Genomic DNA, 13,381 nt, shown 5'->3' with positions numbered 1-13,381 from the left:
ATGTCCATTGGATATAGTCCAAACATACGCCATCTGTACAAAATACCACATTACGGAGAATTGCCCCTCACTTCCTAGGTTGAAAGCGGTATATAAGGAAGCAGAAGAAGAACCAGAATCGGTGTACTTGATCAACCAATTCCGTCAGTGGCAACCGAGACAATCTGGTATGTTTTCAGACCCAACTCCTTCTTTTCAGCTCCCACAATATAATGCTCAACAATATAATATGTGGCAAAGTCAATCCCAACCTCCGTTTCCAAACTGGTCACCACAGTCATTTCCTTCTTCAAACCCGTGGCTGAATCAGGCAAGCCAATCTGGTTGGCCGAATTTCCCTTACACTCCACCATATTGGTAAAGTAGCCCATACCCTCCATAATGGACTCCCCCTACATCACAAAGTTCAGCCTGGCAGACAAACTGGTAGAGACCGATGCATCAGCCATTAGGAACTATTCCACTCCCTCAACCTACACTGCTAGCCTTACAACAAAATCCCCAATCTAATCTGAGACCGCAACTCTCAGACCAACCCAACCCCAATCCAAATAACAGACCGGTCCAATCTCTCCAAATTATAGAATCACCAGAAATAGGACCCGACCTGAGGGAGTGTAATGATCTTCAGTTAAGATTTGGACGTATTATTGAAACTGAGGGAAATAAAACAGTTCATATTGAATATCAATTATCAAGAGAACATCTGTTGCAACAAGAGCATGTGAATAAGCAGCACACTCATAATCAAGAAACCACATCCTCTCCTCCGTTCCTAGAACGATTAGTCATACCTCGACCTTTACAATATCCTGATTTTGACATTCTGGGAGAACTACAAAACCTGTACATAAAAATTCCATTCCTCCAAGCCATTCAAGACATTCCCATATACACAAAAACTATCAAAGAATTGTGCATAAAGAAACCGAGGAATATAACAAATAATCCAAGAGTCCAAGTAGTCGGAACTTTATCTGATTTACTATCAGGGAAAGAAACACCCATTAAATATGAACACCCAGGAAATCCAATTGTAACTGTTCAAATTTATGGTCAGACCCTGTCTAATGCCTTAGTTGATCTAGGAGCTGCAATTAATATTTTAACAACCACTACTTGCCAAAAGCTCGGCATTACATCTATAGAACCCACCTCTACTTTGCTAGAATTGGTTGACCGGTCTGTGGTTAGGCCGGAGGGTACTCTACATGATGTCATGGTCTCTGTTGATTCCTAGGAATACCCAACCGATTTCCTGATAATCAATCCAAAAACCCGACTTGATGGACACCCGTTGATTTTAGGTAGACCTTGGCTTGCCACTGCCGATGCTTACATTGGCTGCCGGCAAGGAAATATGACCATAACCAAAGGACCAAATATCAAGAATTTAGTTCTATATTCTCCAGTGCAGCCAAGTGTCACAATAATTAAAACTAATAAGCACCATGTATCATACCTTATTGATAACATTAGATCTCCATTAATTATACAAGAGGCACTTGATTTTAAAAACCAAACAGAAGATGATGCCATTAATAATTTTATTAGCCAAACTAGATCTTGCACACAGTGTCACATGATAGAAGCAACATTTGATAATGAATTAGAAGAAGATCCTCTGAAAGATACACATGATCAAACAATACCTGTTACTTCTATTGCAAATAGTAAAATTGTGGAAATTGAACCAGGAAAAACCTTAAACATTAATGCCAACCTCACACCTGAACAAGAAATGAAGCTCATCTAGTTGCTAACAAAATATAAAGAAGCATTTGCATGGGATTACCCTGATATGAAAGGAATTGACCCCCAGTTATGTACACACCACATTTATATAGAAAAGGATGCTAGACCTGTTCGTCAACCTCAAAGAAGACTTAATCCTCATCTAAAAGATGTGGTAAAAGCTGAACTTCAAAAACTTTTAGATGTCAATTTTATTTATCCTATCTTTGATAGTAAATGGGTCTCTCTGCTTGTGGTGGTACCAAAAAAGAATGGGAAATGGAGAATCTGTGTGGATTACAAGGAGTTAAATAAAGCAACACAAAAAGACCACTTTCCTCTCCCATTCATAGACCAAGTATTAGATACTCTAGCAGGAAAGAAATTATTTTCTTTCCTGGATGGATTCAGTGGATACAATCAGATTCAGATTGCCCCTGAAGACCAAGACAAAAGTACTTTTACTTGTCCTTGGGGAACATTTGACTATTGAGTTCTACCTTTTGGCTTATGTAATGCTCCTGCCACATTCCAAAGGGCTATCCTTAGTATTTTTGCAGATTTAATAAATGATGGACTTGAAGTATACATGGATGACTTTACACCATATGGAGATGATTTTGATCCAACATTAGACACCCTAGAAAAAGTCCTACAACGCTGCATTGCTATCAGGCTTTGCTTAAGCCACGAAAAATGCTATATGATGATGACTGAAGGACTTATCCTAGGACACTATGTTTCAGCAGCTGGCATTCAGGGAGACCCGACCAAAATCCAAATACTTTTGCTTATTCCCACTCCTACTACCCTAACAGAGGTACGCAGTTTTCTTCGATTTTCTGGTTATTATAGGCGATTTATAGAACATTATTCGCACATTGCTGCACCTCTGTATGCACTAACTGGTAACGTTGATTTTCTTTGGACAGAAAAATATGAACGTGCTTTCAAAGATCTGAAGAATCTCGTATCCACAACCCCAGTCCTTTGAGGACCAAATTGGGATTTGCCATTCCAGATATCATCTGATGCCTCAGATGCAGCCATTGGAGCAGTCATCGGGCAGGAAGAGGATAAAAATCCATATGCTATTTATTATATCAGCAAAAATTCATCCCCTGCTGAATTAAATTACAATGTCACTCAAAAAGAATTCCTAGCTGTAATACATGCTCTCAATAAATTTAGACATTACATTACTGGATATCCTGTTATCTTGTATACAGATCATTCTGCCATAAAATATTTAGCAAATAAGCCTGTCACAAACAGCAAAATAACTAAATGGTTGATTCTATTGCAGGAATTTGATATCACAATCAAGGATCGACCTGGCAAAGAAAATCTGGTAGCTGATTTTCTCTCAAGAATGCCAAAGCCAATCGATGCAGCAGCAGTTGAAGATCAATTTCCAGACGAGCATCTGTTTGATGTTGCTGTTCAAACAACCTGGTATGTTGATGTTGCCAATTACCTTGCAGTAGGTAAACTACCAAAACACCTAACCCCTAATGAATGCAAATAGATTGTTCAGAAGAGTGCTCGATTCTCGTGGATTGGGGGCTATTTGTTTCACATAGGGGAAAACATGCATATCAGGAGATGTGTTCACGACCATGTGGTGTACATTTCGTTGAGCGCAGAACTAGACATAAAGTGCTGCAGATAGGGTATTACTGGCCCACGATTTTCAAAGATACAAAGAAATTTGTCCAAGCCTGTGACAGCTACCAGCGAGCAGGACGTCCTAGTCAATCTAACGAGATGCCTATGAAACCACAGTTAGTCATTGAACCATTCGAGCGATGGGCTCTTTATTTCGTTGGACCTATCAACCCATCATCAAATCAGAAAACATATATTTTGGTGGCAATAGAATATGTCACCAAATGGGTTGAAGCAGAAGCATTTCCCAGAGCTACAGAGGACTCTGTCATACAGTTCCTCTTCCATCTATATGTACGTTATGGTCTTCCAAGAGAAATAATTACAGATGTTTGACCACAATTTGCTGGGAATAGATTAGCTACAACACTCAACAATTATCACGTCCAGCATAAAATCACTACTCCATACCACCCACAGGCAAATGGACAGGTAGAAAGTAGCAATAAAATAATAGAAGCAATTTTAACAAAAACTATTGCATCCCATAGACGTGATTGGGCTGCTAGATTACCTGAAGCACTCTGGGCTTACAGAACAACATGGAGAAGCACCACTGGTTACTCACCTTATCAATTAGTGTTTGGAAAACAACCCATTTTCCCTATAGAATTCGAAATCCAAACATTACGGACAGCGCAGGAAGTTGGCTTAGATTTAAGCGAGGCACAGATTAATCGATTGCAACAGATCAATGAGTTGGACGAAATTAGGCTCTCTCCACTTCAAAATACTACCTTGATCCAACAACAGCGAGCTAAATGGCATGATGCCCTCATTAAAAACAAAGTCTTCCACGAGGGAGATTGGGCTCTGTTGTATGATTCCAGGTTTTAGGACTTCCCTGGGAAACTCTAGACTCGTTGGTTGGGACCATACGAAATCCAGAAGGTACATGATAATGGGACCCTTACTCTAATCACTATTGACGGTTCTAGATATGCCTTCAAGGTAAATGGCCACCGAGTTCATCTCTATCGCAAACCACTTACTCGAGAGTCCTTCTGCCAGCAGCTATGCCGAGACACTGATATGGAGATTCTCGGAGAGGAAGAGAAGTCTTCCTCACCTGTAATTCATTAAGGAATTCATTTCTTTTTACAATTTGTATATAAGTTCTTTTGTTTGAGTCGTTTTTTGTACATATGTTTGAATTAATGTTTTCCTGTCATTTTCGCTGTTCCTTTTTTTCAAAAGAACAACATTTTCAATTTTTGTCATTCCTTTTCCAAAGGAATGGTATTTGTGTGTTTCTGTTGTTCCTTTTCTAAAGGAACAACATCCTTGATTTTCTGTTGTTCATTTTCCAAAGGAACAACATCCTTGATTTTCTGTTGTTCCCTTTCCAAAGGAACAACATCCTTGATTTTTTGTTGTTCCTTTTCCAAAGGAACAACATCCTTGATTTTCTACTGTTCCTTTTCCAAAGGCCAAAGGAACAGAATTCTTGATTTTCCGTTGTTCCTTTTCCAAAGGAACAACATCCTTGATTTTCTACTATTCCTTTTCCAAAGGAACAACATTCTTGATTTTGTGCTGTTCCTTTTCCAAAGGAACGACATTTTCCTGTTCTGTTGTTCCTTTTCTAAAGGAACATCGTTTCGATTTTTGCTATTCATTTTTCAAAAGGAATGGCATTTCCGTGTGTTTGTTGTTCCTTTTCCAAAGGAACCGAATATTTTGATTTTGCTATTCCTTTTTCAAAAGGAACGGCATCTCTGTGTGTTTGTTGTTCCTTTTCCAAAGGAACAACATATTTTTGTGTTATTTTTTATTTTGCTGTTCCTTTTTCAAAGGAACGACATTGGAATGTTCTGCTGTTCCTTTTTCAAAGGAACGACATTTGCACTTTCTGCTATTTTGAGGTCTCCTCTTGGTCCTTTCCCCAAAGAACATCACTTGCATGCTTTTGCTCTCCTTATGAAGCACCTTGTCCCTTTTGCTGATCTAAATTAAGGATGCTTATTGCTCCTGTTCTTTCAAGTCTTTTAGAATACAGCTATGCATTTATGCAATGGATACAAAATCTCAACATACTGAAATCTGCTAATCATAAATCGCTATCTTTATAAGGCTCTGCATTGGTAAGAGGACAAAAGGAATGACACACTTATTTATCATCTTTTGTTGTCACTGTTCTACTAATTCTGCTATGGTTGTTCATCTTTATCATGATGACCCTTTTTTTTCCTCTTTGATTGTTATTCAGGGATAAGAACAAAGGGTTTATATCTTCCTATTGAGATGTTAAGACTTCTTCCACCATTCCTACTCTTAAGGAGTGCTGAACCACCCCTTGTGTATAAAAAAGGGAAGGTACTTGAAAAAAAAAAAAGAAGTAAATATGACTTATAAAGTTGTCAAATGCAGGATAGGGGGTCTCATCAAGAGCCAGGCTACCATGATCATGAGGACGAACGCGAAGTGGCATTCCCACTATGGCCACCACACCAGGGATATGGTCCAAAAGGTATATCAAATAAACAAACCTTGGAACAGGAGGTCTCATCACGAGCTGGCCTGCCCACTTTTCGCTCCTTCCTCGTGAATGGCATTATGGTTAACTAGTTACCAAGCCAGCATAATGGCCTACATTTTGACATTACACTCCCTAACATATACACAAAGGATCATGGTTCCATGGGTGAAATAAACAACTCTGCCAAGGTTATGGACACCTGTCACAGCAGAGCACTGTTAATGGTATCGAAGTCACATTATTTACACCAATAGGTGAGTTATGAATACCCTTTTATTTCTTACACCTTGGTAATTGATCATATATCATTTCCCGAATTATATATAGCGCATGCAAATCTATTATCACCAATCATGGCAGAAGTAATTGACAATGACCGTAGGAGATTTAGAAAGTACGACAGATGTCCTTTCCTCTCAGCCTCTTACATAATACGCGATCCAACTTTACGCCTCGATTTCGGTAATTTGTTGTTTTTCTAAACATGGCATATTTTCATTCTCTGTTCCTTTATGACTCTGTTTCAGATCAGGTGTTGCTCCTTTATTTGATGGTTGGGACAGCCTATCACATTGCGGGGGGGAGGTTAACCTCATTATTCCCTGGATTACGTGTCAGTTCACTATTCAGGAAATTTGTGTACTAGGGTATGGCACGGCTTAACGGCATGCTATTTTTATTTTTGTTAAACGAATTGCTGTTCATAAGTCATTTCTGTTGTATACTCTATTTTTCCAAACAAGTCTTGCGTCTATTACCCTTTCTGTGTTTCAAACAGCACAAACAGTTGCTGTTCCATTGAGAATTCATAGTAAAACCATGGGAGGTAGAGCAATTCGAAGGGAACCGCAGGTGTTGACAGTCTCCGTTGCTGCCCGGGAAATCCTAGTAAGAGCAGGGTGGCTCACTTATCTCAACCACTTGCAGGAGTCTAACAAGACAGTGGCAATTGAATTCCTACAAAATTTGCAGGAGGATTACTCCACAGTAAGGGGGAGACAGATAACAGTCACCGATGACATAATCACAGAAGTCTCGGGACTACCAGCCACCGAACCTGTATGGACGTTAAAAAAGGAGAGATTGCAGAAGATTATAGAAATCTTCCAGGACAAGGGCCAGAGCTTGGCAATTAAAGGAAAGGGAATTCTGCCAGCAACTCTAGGAGAGCCCTGGGCAGAATTGGCAAGAACCATGCAAAGCTACATCACCTGCGAGGGTAGAAAAGACATGGTAAGACCACAACATATTAAACTCTTAGCTGTTCTAAAACAAAAATGCTCTGTAAATTTACCTGCACTTTTGAATTTGTTACTTCATGACATTGCACGGAGCTTAAAAAAGGCACAGCAAGTAGATTCAGTCGTTAGTCACCATTGGTTAATTCGATTAATTGTCAGTCATAGCCTCACCCAGCAGTAGAGCAGATGGGAAGAGCTAATTGCAATGATTGAAGGGGGGTTGACAGCACCATCCCCAAAACATAAGCATGCCACCAGCACACCTGAGCGTCTAGAAAAATGCAAAGAATTAGCAAAACAGAAACATGTCGCTAGTACATCCGAGCGTCCAGAAAAACGCAAGGAATCGGAAAAGCATAAGCATGCCACCAGTACACCCGAACAGTCAGAAAAACGCAGGAAATCGGTTCAGTTAGCACGAATACGAGGGAGGCTAGAACAACTCCAGGAAAACACTAGTCAGCCAGTAGAAATTGAGGATGAGCAACCCTCACGGCCAGAAGAAGAGGCCAAGTAATCTAAAGGAGAAGAGAAAGAAGAGGCCGAGCAATCTGGAGAAGAGGCCGAGCAATCCGAAGAAGAAAATGAAGCAGAAGCTGAGCAGTCTGAAACAGAAGCTGAGCATTCTGAAACAGAAGCTAAACAATCCAAGCAGGAGGAGGAAATGGGACAGCAGGAAGGTAGCCCACCACAAGACCCAGTAGGAGAAGATGAATTGGCCGAAGTCTTGGCCAATATGGGTGAATATAACCAACCTTCCAGTCCATCAGACCTCCATGACAAACCCCAGGAGGAAAATGCACTTGAAAAACGACATGCAAAAGAGGCAGAAGAAGAAAATCTGCCTGTTCATGATGAAGAAAAAATAAGAGATACTGAGCAGGAACAATCTGTTCCTAAGACACCGGAAGAAATTCTGGAGGAAGAAGGGGCAGAAAAAGAAGTTGCCCAAGAATTGACAGAACCAGTTAGGGTTCCTACCCCAGAACAGCCAGAGCAGAACAATGAAGAAACACCCTAGGAGGAAGACCCAGGGACTAGTCACGGCCCAGGCCGCAGTAGACAGCCTGTTGTTCCTTCTAACGAAATTTTGGAAATTAAAGAATTGCGAAAGGAACAGCAGATATTATTGAGCATAATAACCCAGCTCCACCAGTAGATTAGGATCCTGAAAGCAAGGCAGAGGGTAAGAAAGACTGCAGGAAAGAAAAAGGTAACCACTCCAGCAAAACCTCGCAAGGCAAAGAGGCGGAGGATCAGAATTCGTCCTGCTGTTCAAAACCCTGTTGAAAATCCAGTTGTTGTTCCAAATGATGCTGAAGAACAGACTCTTGTTCCATTTGAAAAGGAATAGCAACAAACTGATATCCACGTTAAAATAGAAATGGATGATATGATGACCTGTGACAAGGAATTCAGATGGAGGCACCACCCTCGGGGGTGATAAGGGTTCTGAACTCAAAGCAACGCAATAAGAAAGTAAAAGGTAAAACTCCCGGCCTCCACTGTTGTATGGAGAAGAGATCCAAAAATAGTAACCTTGCGAAAGGGGTTGAAGCAAGCTCAGCAAGAAGCAGAAAAGCTTAGAGAGAAAACGGTCCCTAGCAAAAAATATGAAGAGCTACAGCAGCAACTTAGGAACGTCAATCAATCCGAAAGCCGGGCCTTTGAAGGTTGGCGGAAGGAACAAGAGAAAGTTGTAAAGGTAACTCGTAGGCTAGATATTGTTATCAAGCAGATGGATACCTTGTGTTCTTTATACAATGACGTCTTAGCATGTAGGGCCCCTGCCAAAAATTATGCCCTGTTTTTACTAGAACGGTATCTACAATTAAAAATAAAAGCTGTTAAATCAGGTGCTCCCATACAAATTAACACTGTCAATGACTTTATAGACTGCTGTAAACACTACAGGGTGAAAGTCCAGAGACTGCTGTGCGAATTCTATTTGCATAACCTTGTACTAGACCAAGAGACTGAGCTGAACCTTGGCCCCTTTGTTGGAGACATCCAATTGCAGGCATTCATCTCATTCGGGGTTAATCAGATTAAATGGCTCAAAGCCTATAATACTTTCCAGAGGCAAGAAAACAGCCTAGATTTGTGGGCGAGGGCTGAGCCTAGGAACCCGGGACAGTTGTGGAAAGCACATAGAAACCTCATGAATACTCCAGGTGTCATTGAAACATTAGGACCCATGCATGAGGCACTCATTCGATAAGGATTAGAATACTTTATTTCTATCAAAGACCTTGCCATTGATGCAACTAAATTTCGGTATCAAATCCCTAATCTGAATATCCAGCTCAGGGAACCGTTTAAGTATGAGAATTTTAAATTAGCTGCCAATCATTTGCACCTTTATGGTGAAAGCATTCTGAGAGCAGGGCCATCCTGGTTAGGATATAGGTTTCGGAGTCCAATTATTTGGCACCCTGCACCCGCATACCAAACCCTGTATGAGATGCCTGAGGGTCAAACATGCCATTTCTTTGACTACCTAGTTACTCATCATGGTTGTAGGCCTCCGCATGAGATTCCTTCTCCAGCCTATTCTCTCACTGCCTTGCATGTCAACTACAACGTTTTCATGATGGCATGAAACAGGGTAAGCAGGGGGTGTGTGGAGTACTAAAAAGGTATGTTTTTGATGATCATTTTAGTGGCTTTTCAGTAGAACTTGTAAACCTTTTTGCATCATGAACTGGGAAAAATAATAAAGAATTATAACAAAAAATGTGAGATTAATATGCAAGACTTAACCGCTGACAATTGTCATTCCCTCGTGCAGGAAGGGGTGAAAACGAGGAGTTGTTGTTCCAAAGGAAAGGACAAGGACGAGGTAACCACTGTCCCTTTGACGGGAGACCGAATGCAAACAAGGCTAAGTAGATCAAAGCAAATTGGCCCTGAAAAGGAGGTGAAGACACCAGCTCGGTGCAGGAGGGAAAAGAGATGATTAAGGATTAACGGTTCGGCGAATCCCTCAGGATCCTTGATCCTGAGGGATCGCTGCTTTATCTATTTTTATACTTAGACATCTCTGTCATCACCCATATAAAAGGGACAACATTGTTAGCTCGGGGGAGTTCGACATGATTATGCTTTTATGTAATTTCTGTTAAGATCAAAATTTTGATCATCAAGTCTCGATAAGAACTGGTTCATTGTAATTTTGTTTCATGCATTCATACTAACTTGGTGATTATTTCATCTCTGCATCTGGATTAACCCCAAGCGGTGTACCCCTGGAGGCTAAGGGCCCGACCCTGGAGGACACTTGCTCCTGTATTATTAAGATTTGATTTCTATGTAGTTTGCTTATCGTCGTTATTTGGTAATCTGATATACTTTATAAGTTTACATCACATGCTCTGTTAAGTTTAATTCATTAAGATTTCTTCGAACAAAACTATTGTATTGACTCTGCATCATATTACTGTTCCTTTCAGAGTTGATTGAATATTATTAGTCTTAACTGAATACTGTTACTATCTTATCACAGAGCTTTTGTGCTATACATTCATGTTACAGGATTCATCTTGAAAGTTGTGTTCTTTATGATTGTTGGATTCAGAAGCAATGTTGTTCCATTCTGAAATGCATTCGTATTCCTTTTAATTGGGATTGATGCTTAGATCATATTATTAGTTACGTGTGCTGTGTGCGTATATGGTTTCCAAGCGTTGTTCCATAACTTATCAGTAATTAGTGTTGTTCCATTAGTGTGTGCTGTTTGATTTGCCTTAAGAGTGAAAGATTGTTGTTTGATTGTGATTAATGCATTTGAGTTAGTAGATTAAGTTTGATTACTGCTTGTGAGACTTAGTCGTTTAGTTGCTGTTCCTTTTAAGAATTGTTGTTCCATTTCAAAATTGTTGTTTCATTACAGACTTGCTGTTCGATTTCTTATTTGCCGTTCCATTTTCTTATTTTCCGTTCCATTTCCTAGCATTTGTTGTTTTGGTGTGGGAGACGATCTAAGGCTGTAGTGAGCCTCAGCATTTACTGTCTGGTTCCCAGATCCGTGGTCTGTTCTCTAATTTCCTTCCCATAAGTTTCCAAAGGGATGGGTTATCGCTACCGAACCCTTGACTGATAAGTTTCCTAGTTTGCTGAGTGTGTGATTTACTCTTTTGAAGTAGCTTAGTTGTAGACAAGCATCCGTTTACTCTTGTATTTCTGAATGTTGTACTACTAGCAATACTCTGACAAATGATAGCCTCAGACTGAGACACTCTTTGAAATAATAAAACACTCCTGGGTTGACATATTAACGTGAGGTAATTAGAGGTGAAAGAGACCCTTTTTATAGCTCTACAGATGGTATAGAAGAAAAACTTAAAGCCAACATGGAAGATTTGAAGTTAGATTTGACAACGTTGCTATAAGAAATGCTTACTAATGGCAAATGGGTAGTAAAAGAAACTCATGATGAGAACAAAATAAATGTTAATCATGATTTCATAGACTTTAATGTTGGATTGAAGACCCACCATGTTCCAAATATCGATATGAGGAAGTTTGATGGCAAGGATCCCGTACCATGGATACTACAGATGGAGCAATATTTTGATCTCCATAATGTGCAAAACACACAAAAGGTATGCATTGCAAAATTTATATTTGGAACCCAATCAGTTAGTATGGTATCGATGGCTTTTCTCTCGTAAGAAAATTATCACTTGGTCGTTTTTTACGGAAGAAATGATTTCACATTATGAGGATACAAGAAGCAACACCTTTTTTATCCAATATATAAATCTCAAACAAAAAGGTTCACTGGTGGAGCACATTTAGGACTTCCAAAAATTGAATATAAGGGTAAAATATATTCTAGAGGAGCATAGGATTGATGTGTTCATAGGGACATTAAAGGATAACATCCAACATGAGGTTCACATTTGGGAACTTGATTCATTGGAAAAGGAATTTAGGTTGGCAAGAAAAAACTAAAAGAAAAATTATGGCAGCAAGGAAGCCTACCAATCACAACTATAAATATGGAAGTGTTGTTTCCCCTAGCTTTCCACAAGCTACAAGGTTGACAACACAACAATTGGAAGAAAAAAGAGAAAAAGGGCTTTGTTACAGTTGTGATAGTAAATACACTAAAGGTCATAAGTGTGTTGAGAAGAAATTATTTTACATAGATTTTTGAAGAGGAAGAAGAAAAGAAATAAGAAACATCAAAAGAAGAGGATACACACTACTAACAAAGCATAGATAAAGAAGAAATGAATCCGAACATATCTTGTAATGCATTGGCTGGAATAACCACTTCTCAAACTATCAAGATAGAAGGACATATCAAGAAGAAAAACGTAATAATGTTGATTAAATCGGGCAATACCCATAATTTTATTCATTGTAAGATAGAGAAGGAATTGAATTGCTTCTTATATCCAGCACCAGAGTGTCAAGTGATATTTATGATGAGCCTCAGTATTGCAACAAGAATGCTGCAACTCCCAAGGTTATTGAATTTAATTATCAACCTAGGGTTCGTAAAAACGTAAGAGGTATCGACACTATATGTGCAACATATAATGTGTCCTTCCTTTCTTGTCACAATGTAATGGATTACATGTACTAAAATCAAATCCTAAACTAATTGTAGAAAATGAATTGCTTGAAATGGAAACCGTAACCTATTGCAAGAAATAAAGTCCAACGAAAGAAACATATTCTAATTGCAAAAATATCGTGAGCTAAATGTAAAAGAAACCTAACTCAACCCTATTTATCACAAGTGATTATTGAAATTAAGCATGGAATATGATCGAGGGAGTATTAACTAATGCATGCATGTGCTAATTAAGAAATAAAAAGAACTATTTTTCTTTATTTTTTCATTTTATAAATGTAAATGCTAGTCTTTCCTTGTTCTTTGGCAGGGGAGATAGGTGTGGAGGAAGAGGGGTACAATGGTTTTGATGGGTTGGAGGTCAAGTAGAGGCCTAATCCTAGCTTCAATGATGAGTTTTCTCAATTCAGGCTCAAAACAAGCCGCTACAGGATTTCCTACAGGATGCCTACATGATGTACTAGTTCCTACAGAATCCCATGTTTTATTACAAAAACAGGTCGAAATATTAGGGAGTGGTCTAAAAGGTGGAATGGAGCTTGGGAAAGGTGGATAATGGAAGAATAAGGCATGTAGGTGGTGGACACTACCCAAAACTCAATCAAGGGCTTTAATATGGGTAGATTTGCTCAATGGAAAGGGCAATTTTTGCTTTTAAAACAAGAATTTGGA

This window comes from Pinus tabuliformis, chromosome 5_1 (genome assembly GCF_031772625.1).
Source record: "Pinus tabuliformis cultivar Carrire ecotype Pingquan chromosome 5_1, CPIR1, whole genome shotgun sequence".
Classification (NCBI taxonomy): Eukaryota; Viridiplantae; Streptophyta; class Pinopsida; order Pinales; family Pinaceae; genus Pinus; species Pinus tabuliformis.
This window is presented reverse-complemented; position numbering follows the sequence as displayed.